The 13519-nt window shown below is 36.3% G+C and overlaps 1 non-coding gene across 1 annotated transcript; it reads right to left on the bottom strand.

The window, feature by feature from the left end:
* Window positions 1-968: 968 nt before the first annotated feature.
* Trnas-gcu lies at window positions 969-1050 on the bottom strand. The gene has a single exon. It is a non-coding gene; the product is annotated as a tRNA-Ser (tRNA).
* Between the last annotated feature and the right edge of the window lie 12469 nt (window positions 1051-13519).

Genomic DNA, 13519 nt, shown 5'->3' with positions numbered 1-13519 from the left:
TAAGGAAACAAATTAACTTGACTTTATAACTAAGATCGATGACTCCAAACTTATTAAAGTTAAATGCATAATTTGAAGTTGAAGACATAATTTAATGTAAAATAATGAAAATTAAAAATGTCCTTGGATTAAGAACTGATTTACTTGTTTTAATATCGATAAATTCAATCTCTAAACGCTGGAAGTTATTCAAGTTAAAAGCACTTTAATCAATGTAAAATATATTAATTGAAATTAAATTGAGAAATCCTTTAAGCCACAGATTCCATAGTTTAAGCAATCGGTAATCTAATTTGAATATAGAGGTATAATTAATATAAGAAATATATATTTTAAATTACATATTGTATTCAATTGTAATACAAAATACTTCCAATTTCGAAGTTCAGAATTGTGCGCTGAATAGTTGCCATTTTCTCGCTCTGTGCAAACAGACACTCCACCCCAACCCAAACCCAACCCACCCAGAAGCTACCCTTCCGACCATCCATGGGTGCCCCCCTTTCAAGTACACTCGCCGTCAGCTGTTTGGCGGCGCCGTGCTGCGCACTTGCAAAGATTTATTTTTATCGCCTACGATTTCAATTCAATCCAATTCATTTCGCTGGCGTTCTTCTATTTTTCTTCGTTTTTTCCCATCACGAAATTTGCAAAAATTTCAAACGAGAACACTTTGGATTTGTTACTTTTTCTTCTTCTTTTTTTCTTGGTCACAAGTGCTGCTGGTGGCGTTGGGAAAAACTATTTGACATTTCAGGCCAGAGCACCAGTTTCCATTTTCATCAGTAAGCGCTGAGCCCGTGGTTTCCATAAATAAATCAGCCAACATGAAAAAAAGAAGCCGGTTTGTTGCCAATTGATGTGGCCAGGTGTCACATTTAAAATCCTATGGATCCTATATGGATGTAGATAGGTGAAAAAAAAAACAAATTGGAGAAGAAAAGAAAACCAAATGAAATAGGATTCGTCGACGAGGATGGGATTCGAACCCACGCGTGCAGAGCACATTGGATTAGCAGTCCAACGCCTTAACCTCTCGGCCACCTCGTCACTTTCTTTCCGCTCGCCAAACGTTGCTGCTTCTTGAAATAGAACCAGTTACGAGCGTTACTTCTTATTGTTGTGGTTTAGCTATGGTTATTTCTCTGGCAGTTTCCATTTCGAATCGTTCGATAAACAGACACAGCAAGAACCCAATCAACGACGAGATAGCGAAACAGGTAGAGTAATAAAAAGTTGCTCGGATTTGTTGTTTGTGCATATTATTTAAACTTAATCAGCAGAAAGTTATATGCATAAATACGAATAGTTTGTGGCTTGGTCTCAAGCGATCTTTTCAGATTGTATTTCACATGGCATGATTGTGTTTCTTTCTGGGTTTTTCCAATCCTTGCAAAAGTTTTGAACAATTTTACATTTTAATACCCTCAGATTTATCATACACTTTACTTAAATATTTTTCTTCATATTTCTACATATTTTAATTTAAATATTCACTTTGAATTTGTAACTTTTGCATGCATTTTTTATTTTTGTTGACTGCACCACTAAACAAATAAATAAATATATAATATACAAGTTTTATTTTTGATTATGGGCTTTCATTTTTGGAATTATACACCTAAGAAAAACAGCAGCTTAAAGCTTATATATATATATTGTCAGTCAATTTACTTATCATAGTTAGTTTAGGTATAAACCGTAGCGATTATAACTTTTTTCTTAAGCACAATTGATTCTTGGACTTTTATCATAGATATTGCAATTTATAAATTAAGTGTGAGTTGTATCTGGCAGTTCTCCATTTGTCTTATGCACACACTAATCTTTTATTTCTAAATATTAAGAATGTGATATAAATGTCCTCTTCAAGAATATTGGAGATTTCTTTAACAAAATATTTATATTTTATTTAACTATTAGCTGGGCTCCAGAGCTATACACAGAACTACCAAATATATATATATATATATATATATATATATTCCCAGATATCAATAATACGCATACATATCAATATGCAAAGTGCAATATGAGACCTCAATCGAATTTGACGCATTTTAAAATCTCAAGCCGCGATTTAAATTAATTTTTACGACTGGCAAAAATCGCATTAAGTCATTAAAAAAAAAAATTGTGAATTGTGGAACCAGATTTCAGCAGAAGAAATGAGAAGTCTGGAGCTGGCCAAGAGTCATCCTGAAATTGACTTTGACGTTTTTATGAAGGGCGCGTGTAGTTTTTATGATCAGTCAGATATCCATACAGCTCCTCACGGCTCCTCCCCGTATTACTATCGGGTTAACTGAGCATAAAATCCGAAAGGCGTCGGCATCGGCATCGACTTAAATGGTTTTACGAGCTGCCCCGCCCCCAAATTCATCCACCCCGCCCACATGCAGCTGGTACTAAATGTCGCACATAAAAGTCAAACGCATAAAAACAAACAAAGTGCCGAAAGAGTTTTGATGAATGCGCTGCGAAGAGTGGGTAGCCCTCCAAGGATTATAGCATCTATCTGTCTTCATGCACTCAAAAAAAATATATATATTAAAAAAAAATTAAAAAAATAAAATTTAAAGTGTAAAAATTTTAAATTTATGCTGAAAAAATATTTAAATTTTTATTAAATAATCTGAATATTTATATATGTTTATTATTGAGTTTTTGTTTTTTAAATAATGTGTTTATTGAGATGTTTTTATTATTTTGTATGTCGTAGATATATAGATATAGATATAGACATATATGTATATCTGCCTATAAGTCGAAATTTCAGTAAAAATTAATATATATATTTTTTAAACTCAAATAAAAGTTGGTCAAAAATATTAACTTGTATTTCTGCTTTTGAAAAAGTATTTTCTGCAAGCCTGATAAGATAAATGAACAAAGTGAACTGATTTAGGCACCAAAAGTACGCTGATTATTGGAAATAATAGCGGCTATTTTTTCAAGTGAAACCACTGGTTAGATGTATCTGTAAATTTGCTGGAACTTGGGGGAAACAAACGGGTTGGAGCAGGTTCGGTTAAGCGCCGCGCTAATTGACCATAAATCAGCAACTGGCGAGAATTTGCAAATTTACAGCCCTCAGATAGTTTTTTTCTTTTTCAATTTTTTTTTTTTTTTTTTGGCATTTTGCGTTTTGTGCACTGCGAAATTCTTTGCGCAAAACTTTGCTAATACAAATTGCATCGACACCGAAGCGGAAGTTGAGTAAAAATTGTGTAAAAAACTATCTACGGCTGTTATCCGGCGACAAAGTGGTCAACATGCCGCAAACTTTGTTAGTAACAGTTTTGCTGCCAAAAGATTGTTGGCAGCCAGCGCAAGAGAATGGCCAAAACGGAGACGAAGGCGATGGCGATGGCAAAGGCAAAGGCAAAGGCAAAAGCAAAGGCGAAAAAGGGTAAAGCCATGGCTAAAAAGTTCTACGCGTTCTGCAGAATTCTTCTAAAACATTTTTAAACAATTTAGCACAAGAATTAAAAATCGCAAACGCCGCGCAACACGAGAAACTTAAGCAAAAAAGCAAAAAAAAAAATAAATAAAAGAAACTTTTTACTGTACGCAAAGTTTTGAAGACTATAAATTATCATCCATAGGGTTGGCTTTAGGGGGTGGACTGGGGGCAGGGGTGGGGGGAAACTGCAATACCTTTGGCACGTTCGGCACTTTTGGCACTTTTTTAAGCGGATTTTCAACTCCTGCGTTGGTTTTCTTTTAGCATTTTGCTTTTGCCTTTGCCAGCGCCGTAGACTTTTGGCGCCAATGGATTTGACTTGTACAAATTGCTGTGTCGACATCGACATCACACACACAGAGTCAGACACACACACACACGCACATATATACACACACAGACAGATAGACGCACCCGCACGCACAGTGAGGACTCAACTCGGTTGTCCTTTTTGCTTTGACATCGTTGTCGCTGTACCTTTTGCCCTGAATTGGCCTTTTGGCACTAATGGATTATCTAAGCCTTTTAGTGGCTATTGGTTGCCTTGGCAAGTGCCCCTGCCAGGCCAAAAGGGACAGCGTTGTGGATGGGCCTGGCTTAGATCACATCTTGAACAACGCACAGAACCCATTTGTATATTCTTCCCTTCACTCATTATGCGAAACCACAAACTCATATTCAAAGAAGTCCGGCTATAATCGGTCTAGCTTTTCAGAGGTAGAACGCAGTCGATCATTTACTGTTGATATCAAATTTAAATAGCTGAAAGAATTTATCTTTTGTAGCAACACATTATATTTTTTAGATATGCAAATTAAAATGAGAGAAATAAAGTCAACTGGAACATACCCTGTACTCAATACATACTTTATGTACTCATATATTCAGCTTTAAGAGGCAGAATGAAGTCTATAATTACTAATAAAACAATATATAATGTAATCATATTTGCACCTATCTAAATAAAAATGTTAAAATTATTCTTATACTAATATTATAATAATATTATATATTAATAATTATTATTATATTATATTAAAATATATTTATTCCATGAAAACTTTAAAATTGAACAGCATTTTCTGCTTCATCTTGTAAACAACTTTTAATTTCGATAAATTTAATTGTATATTTGCAGTCATCGATGAAGTTTTGCTATGATCCACAAGTATAAATGTAATATAAAAAAAAGTGGAAAACATTATCTGTTTTTTATATTCTCACTTTCATTCGGGCAGCGATATTGATATAAAACATTCCCAAGACTAGCCAGCAAGCAGACTGCGATCGCATTCCTTTCAAAGGGGGCAAAGGAGCGCTATCAGTCAGCGGAAGGCGCCAGACACAAACCGGCACAAATGTCACATCAGAGCATACTTACTATATAAATGCACCGATATGGCATCCTATATATATATATATATATATATAGTGGAGTATATATCTATAATTACAACAAAGAAGCTGCAGCTGATGCCAAGTGCGTGTTTCCGCATGCATTTTGCAAGAGAGAGAGAGATAGAGAGAGAATATTGCAACAACTACAAGAGAGCGAGACAGAGAGAGAGAGAGAGAGAGAGAGAGAGGGAGCGACTGCAACAGTCATCATAAATTGACAAGTGCATAAGCCCAAATACAAGAGGGCAGGCAAACCACACACAAACTTGCTGCACAAGCATGTGTAGCACTTACAGTCGCGGTCAAAATAATAGTAGCACTGCTCCATGCACTGCAAATATTCAATATTCCCTGCGATCCCTCTAATAAACATTTCAAACTGAACGAGTTTATTAAGTGGTTTCTTTTTTGGCTAAAATAATACAATACAAAAATACTTTAATTCGTTTCTCTATCCTTAATTTTTACTTATATCCAGTACATTTTTCACACTATATTTTAAAGTATTCTTTATTAACATTTTGCAAAACATTTGTGTGCACAACTATTATTTTGACCGCAGCTGTATGCATGTGTGTGCCGTGTGTGTGCTGTGTGTATGTGTTTGTGCATGTTTCTACACATAATCAGCAAGGCCGACAAATGTGCCGAGACGAAAGCAGCTCTCACCCACCAAAAACTTCCCCATTCCAGCACAGCTGTCTCTCTCTCTCTCTCTCTCTATCTGTCTTTCACTCTCGTTCTCTCTCTCTATGCTTCGCTCGAACACAAAGTATTCTTAGTAATCGACACAGACATGTGCATAAAAATGCACAGGGCAAATATTACACAGATAATGCAAATGTCGAGCGAAACAAAAATTTTCCAATAGCTGCGACGCCGGCTGAAGCAGCGACGCCGACTGCGGCAGGGACTGCATTTACTGTGACAGGTTCAATGTAACCATGAAAAGTGCAGCAGCCACGTGCTGATTGCTGCTTGTGGTTTCTACTATACAAACACACACATATATATATATATATATGTATTTATATATACATATATATATATATATATATATATATATATCTGTAAATTATAAATTATTACAACACTTGCAACCATATTTGGTTTGTCTGCCAAATTGCTCAACTTATTAGTTAAGTTCTTGAAATGACGCACATTCTGTCGATTTTCTCCCTTGAATTAAGTGTCATCGTTGGGGGGGGGGGATTACGTTTATACATTCAATTATATATATATATATAAGTATATATAAATACAAAATATTGCATTAACCTAATTGATAGCGCTAAATTGGGGTAGTTGCTGAATGCATTTCAAACGCTTCAATTCACTAGTCAATTGTGCTTTTCTATGTCTCATTTAATCAACTTTATTAATCAAACAGCACAGCAGACTAAGCAAATTCAAATAAATAGCTGAATCGCAAACATTAAGAAAGAAAAATGAAAAATTCCCCTACCAAAATATGCTCCATTTGAACTGGAATTGTGAGTAGAATTGAGAATAATTTTGTAGTTCTTATATTATTCCATATTTCGATACCTTATGCAATAATATATTTTTGTTTCTAAAATTTTGAGCTTTTCTAGTCTTGATTAATTTTTAAATATTTTTACTAAAACTGAACGCATTTCTTTGCTATTTTATGGGATCTTGAAAATATAACATTTCTAAATTTTATAAAATATTTATCCACATTTGGCACTCTGTGAATATAACTCAAAAATTACATTTTTTCTTATATATGTCGAAAATTTAAAGTATATTTGGTCTTGGGGAATTCCGAAATATTTTGAATGAAATTTAATTCTATTTATTTTAATAATTTTATGCAATTTAAAAAATTCAAATTAAATATTTGCTCAGATATTCAAATGCTAGAATTAAACAGAATTAAAATTGTTTATTTTCGAGTTTAAATGAACTTGATTCGTACAAACCGGATTACAAACAGATAATTACCATATAAATTGCAATCGACAAAAATGTTTTATGCAATTTCCGACATATGCAGAAAAAAAGAAAAGAAACATACACATTTAAATACATAATATTATATGACATAATTTAGTCTGATCCTCTTACTTAGCTGCTATTTGCCTTTGGGGTAAATGGAGAAATATGAGTTCAAATGAACAGGGTTTATAATGACTTAATTAGGTCAGCGACGGGACCAGAGTCGGACCATCGGACAGACAGACAGACCAGCAACAACTAAAGGCCACCCACTTCCCATTTCCATTTCCACTTCCCCTTCCCATTGCCGTTTCCACTTCCCATTCCCATTTCCCACTCAGATGCTCATGAGCATAATGGGCATTGCTCAATTTACTAATGGGTATCCCCGGAACCAAGCGCCACTTGTTGATATGGCAGCGTCTTCGGGGGGGCGAGTGTAGGGTGTGTGTGTAGGGGAGGGGGGGGGGGGCGGTGTAGGGTGTGTGTGTGGGGGAGGGGGGAGTGGTGTCTTACTGACGATGTTCTAATTTGTGTGATTATTACGTGTTGATATGCTGCTGATATGTCATTTATTTACATACAAACATATGTAGGTATTCGGGATGGAAGGATTTCAGGGGTTTTTGGGGCATAATTCAAGAGACAAGCATTAAGCGAGTGTCTCACCTGTTAAAGTCTACTGTGCGTGTGTGTGAGGTCCAAGGACACTCATGGCACCTCAGCAACCCCCGAGAAAAGCCGACGGCAAAGGAGAAAAAAAAACTCAGAGCAAGCCAAGTCGAAAAAAAGCCGACGGACTTCGGCTCGTGATAAGAAAAAAAATCAGAAAATAACGGTGCCTAGCCTGGTGCTTCTGGGCTTTAGTTTTGGCTGCCCAACCAGGAGGCTCGGCGGGATGCCCAACAACGGGCAACAATTAAACGGCGATAACTGGCGCCAGCAGGCAACCTATTGGAGCAGAGGACGAGCTGCGCAGACTCCTGATTGCCACACACACACACACACTCACACAGGCATAGCCTGAAGAGCCACACCCACCGGCAAAGCGCAGCCCGACGCCGTTATTAACCAACAGTTAACGGCCGACAAACCGCAATGACCCCCTACACCCCATCCCACCCACAACGATTGCAATGCGACGAAAAGTGTGTCAAGAAAAGGCTGGTTGCGTATACGCATTACCGTTATACCTGTCATAGGCAATCGTCCCATCTCGCTCTCGGCTACTTTAAGCGCGCTGTGGTGCGAGCGAGTCGGCAAACGCAAATGCATTTCAGGGGGTTGAGAGTACGAGCGACGAGCGAAGAAGCTGCGAAAAGTCTTATAGTAGTGCGAAGAGTATACGCAACGAGAGAAAGTTACGCTAGTGTGAGCGAGAGAGAGAAAGACATAGAGAGAGAGAGAGAGCGAGCGAATGTTGCGGTGCGTGTATGTGTGTGTGTGTTTTGGAAGAGAGAGCAAAAAGAGCAAGCCATTGTGGAGCGTAAGTTGAAATCATACAAGTGGTCTTGTGGAACATAATAATGTGTGTGTTGTTGTTGTTGTTGCTGTTGCTAATAAGCAAAGAGCTTAATAGCTTGTAGTAGATTAATGTATTAACTACTTTTTTAACTCAACATGCATAGACAGACAGACAGACAAATATATTAGAATGAATTCTAAGGAATTAATTGTTGGCGAGCTTAACTCTTTGCTCACTTTTTTATTTTATTTCAACATTCGCCGTTTTTTCTATTTGCTTTCGTTCTTTCAGCAACATACGATTTTTTTTACTTTCAGCATTTTAAACGACGCAATTGACGCTGACTGCGCTGTCGACGTCAACGTCGCAAACCACGTTTTTGCGCTACTATGCGTATGTGTGTGTGTGTATGTGTATGTCTGTGCGTGTCATTTCATACCACATTAGGTAAGGTTAGGTTTTTAATTTTGTTTTCTAACTTTGCGCCGCTTTTGCCACAACGCACACACACACACACACACATATACATTCATACATGCATACATATGTGCACGTGTGTGTGTTTTGTGCTTTAACTTCACCCCCCATTATTTACACTGATCGCGAGCCGCTCTCTCTATCTCTTGCTCTCTCTATCTCTCGCTCTCGTTGAACTCCCGATTTTGTTTACATAAAAACTCTCGCGTGCTTTGTATGTTTCTTATTTCCGCTTTCTTTAGCTTTTGTTTTTGTTTTCCTAACCTGTTTGCTGCACTCTTTCTCTCTCTCTCTTTCTCTCAGCCTACCCAAATATTTTCGCTTAGCATGTGGTTTTCTTCACTACACATGGCAAACATATGTGTGTGTGTCTTCGCCTATATTTTTATTGTGCTCTACGTCTTTGTCTATTTTCGCATAGTCTTCGCTAAACAGCGTGAACTTGAAGACCACGTGGTTTTTAGATTTTTTTTGTATTGGCGACACGCCAGCTCTGTGGATGCTAAAACCTAAGCTTGTGGATGCCATGTTGTGAAGAAGAGCGACAGCACGCACTCCCTCTCTTTTATCTGTGAATTTATATCTTGTGTCTTCTAGCGTACGGCATCAGGAAATGCTTCATCAAATTTACATACGCACTCACACAATTACAGCTGATATACACACACAAACACACGCACACACATACATATTTATGCATGCATGTTTTTGTGTGTGTGCATGTGTGTGAGTACGCGACATTTGCATATTAAGCGACGTCATCGGCGAACGTGCTCTCTGTGTGAGAATAACTAGATTCCAAGCAACAACATGAAAATAAGTCGCACTTTCATTGACGCCTTCCACGATGATGATGATGATGATGATGATGATGGGCGGAGGCTGTTGATGATCGCATGGAAAGGTTGCTGTTGGTCAGGGGGGAAAGGATTGAAAGCTCTTGCTTTCAATTGCGTCAATTCTTGAGTGGCGAGTCGTGAGTCGTGTCTTTTGCAGTCTGTGCATCAATTACGTCACTTAAGCAATCACACTGCAATAATCGCATTAATTTCAGTCAATAATAATACATTACGCAATAAGCGCAGCACTTCTAAGTGGCAAATTATTAGCTTGTTAAGAAAATAGATGACTCTTACTCATATCATTTAAATTCAAGCCCGGAATTGTGTCCAAGTTGAACTTTAATTTATATCTATAAGATTTAAAATATAAAATATTTAAGTTATTTTTTTATTAATACATTGACATATTTTTTATTAAAAAAATATGTAAAAATATAAAATACGTTTTTTTTTTAATCCCTTATATATTTTCTTGTAAAACATTAAATATAAGTATATCAAATATTAATAAAATATTTTTGTTCTTTTTCTTATTAAATATAAATGCATAATGTGTATAATATTTGTAAATTATTTTTGTTCTTTCGAAAATAACTAATACGTTTTTTATAAAATATAAAATGTGAAATATTTACAAAATATGTATGTCCTTTTTTTAAATCCCAACTAACTTTTTTTAAAAATAAATAACGTTTTTTTTTAAATAAATATAAATATATAAACTGTTTGTAAAATATTTTTGTTCTTGTGTTTTTAAATCATTAATAAACTTGAATTTAATTTCAAGTGCTGCTATAGCTCTCATAAATAACAGTAATAAACGCTATAAGCCGATGAAATTTTTAGCTACTCATCTAGCATTCTACACACACACACACACACACACACACACACACACAGAAGAGAAATCATCCAATCTATATTCCAGTTTGGAAGCCAACCACAAATTGTTAGTACCTAAATTCAAATTCGATTTGTACAAACACACACACAAATACAAATACAGATCAAACATTCAACACATACACACACACACGCACGCACACATAACAGTCGAGTTAGCTTTAGTCTACCAACTCCCCTACCCTACCTCCCCCACCCAGTCCATTACCAGCCACAGCACATTAAACAGAAATTATAATTTTTTGAAGGCCAGTCGCGACTTCTGATATCATTACTCCCATCTAATTCCGATTGGAGCAAAGCTTTTAAGCTTGACACTTGCGCGACAGCGACGCATGCGCTGTGGAACTCAATGTGTGGGGGAAGCATTTCTGATGTGTGTGCTATGCATGTGTGTGGGTATTTATCTGTTTTGTGACGTCACAGCTGCGTGCTGAGTGAACTTTTGACACGAATCTGCATGTCGGCTGGAAATTGCAGTTGATGAAGAATATTTAAACATAGAAAAAAAAAACTCTGTAATCTATCGATTAAAGTCAACTATGCATATAAATTAAATGTTGTGGATAATTTTTAAAAATCTTTAAGTAAATTCAGTGGAAATTAATTTCACACTTTCAGCTGGAAGCCTGGAAAATTACACTTCATCTGCATACACCTGAAAGTTTCATCTGAGCTTAAAAGCTTGATCAAAGTTGAGCCCAACTAGGATGCGATATAAATGCAAAATGCAGTCTGGAAAGAGTGCGAGTAAGAGAATGAGAGAGAGAGAGATATATATATATAGAGAGAGAGGGGGAGGGCTAGAGAGTAGGAGTAAGAAAGAGAGAGAACAGGTGCATGACTCGAACTACAAATTGATCTCTGCCCCATAAATTCTCATCTAGCATCGATGCAAAATAATAAAAAATAAATAAAAAAAAACCTTGAGCACTTATTGCGTCTCTCTCCCTCCACCACTCAGATTATTATTATGTGTCGCTGTTGCAGTCTGGGCCATAAACCACTAAGCCTCACTTCGGCTGGAAATGTCTCTCGAGTCTAGACTTCATTAGCGGCGTAATATGTGGAATTTATGTGGCAGGCACATTAAAAAAAAAACAACAAATACAACTTAAAAATCCAAGCGGATTGAACCAGTCTATGTGATAACTGGAAATCGCAAGGGGGTGGAGGAAAGCTCATACTCATCGTAAGCAGCATTTTATCAGAGTGCAATTTTGGTAAATTTCCCACACAATGATAACAATTCTTGGTCCGCTTATCAGTATAATGGGCAAGGTGAAAAACTGGTTTTAACTCTTCGCGAAAGCACGAAAGTAGCAGGCAAAACAAATTGGCAAATCTTTAAGAAATTCTACTAAATTCACATAAACATACATATTTAAATACATATCAGACACACACACATACGCAAACTATATGCTTATTATTTATTACTCAATTGCCTTAATGTGTGTGTGTGAATGTGCTGTTAAAAAATGTGAGCGCCAAAATATAAAAAACGTGCAATTCTGTGTGTGGAACACAAATGTGTGGATTTCAAAATACTCACACACAACACACAAACAAGCGATACTCTTGAGCGTAAAGCTCTCTCGGCCCACACCACTTAGAGTAAGAGACGAGCCCGGCTGGCTGGCTAACTGTTCGCTTGTTCGTTCGTTCGTTGGTTGGTTCGTGTCGCTTCGTTCGTATCGCTTCGTCGTTGTCGCTTTGCGCGCTGCTTCGCTTCGGCTTGTGGTGTTTTTTCGTATACCAATCAGTTGTCAGTTCGCATCCAACTAGAAAGCAGTTAACGAACAGAGAGTCCGTTGCGTTTGCGGTTAAAAGCCACGAGGTCGTTCAGCGTTAAGCGCGATACTTAACCCCAACAACAACGTCACCAACAGCCAACAAAAAAAAAGCAAGCAAAAAGTAAATCGAAGAAGAAATGCTTTGATCCGTTTTGATCACGTGTTCTGTTTTCCCCCCCGAATTCGCATACATATTTATGTACATATATATATTTAAACCGTGAACGATATATCGAGTGTGACCACGAAACACGAATTAGCAGGAGCAGCAAAATCTCGTAAAATTCCAAATCAAAACATTTACATGTGAACGAAATAAAAAAAAGAAGAAAAAAGTGAACACAGCATAGAAGAAAATACACAAAAACACAAACACACACACATACACACAGAGAAACGACAAGAGCATAATAAACTTAACGTTTGAAGAATGTGCGTAGTAAAGAATTAAAAACAAAATACCTCAGCAAAAAAAAAAAGCTGCAAAGATCTTTTCTCATTGGGTTTTTGTTTTTTTTTTTACTGCCGGTAACACATACCAACACACACACACTAGTGCAAAATCAAAATAGCTGCTCAAATTTAAATTTGAGTAAAGCGAAGAATAGAAGAATACAAAAAATAAACAGTAAACGTGCCTTTATATACATATACATACATACATACAAACATATGCATATCAATTTTTCCATTTGAACTTTAAACACACACAGACATACAAATGTATATATATATACAAATATATATTTATATAAATATATATATTTATTTATATATGTATATATATGCATATGTGTGTGTGTAGAGATCGCTTAGTGTGTGTGTGCACGCTTTCATTGAATTCTTATACGAATTCCAATTAATTTCTGTATGCGTCCAATTGGCATGAATTGGTGACGTGACGCGATCTCTCGCCCGCTCTCTCTCTCTCGCTCTCTCTTTTGCTCTATCTCTCTTAGCAAAAGGCGTACTCTTTAAAAAGCTTTTTATATTTGCTCTTGTTGTTTTTTTGTTGTTACTATTCCCAAAGTAAATACAGTTTAATTTGTATGTTTTTAGCTCAAGCAACAGCAAAAAGCCGCCCACTAAAAACAACAACAACAAAAACAGTGTCGAAATACATAAGTTCTACACATATATATATATATATATATATATATATATATATATATACATATATATTTACATACTAATGCTTATCTGTATGTAG

This window comes from Drosophila grimshawi, unplaced genomic scaffold, assembly GCF_018153295.1.
Source record: "Drosophila grimshawi isolate 15287-2541.00 unplaced genomic scaffold, ASM1815329v1 contig_311, whole genome shotgun sequence".
In the NCBI taxonomy this organism is placed as follows: domain Eukaryota; kingdom Metazoa; phylum Arthropoda; class Insecta; order Diptera; family Drosophilidae; genus Drosophila; species Drosophila grimshawi.
This window is presented reverse-complemented; position numbering and strand designations above follow the sequence as displayed.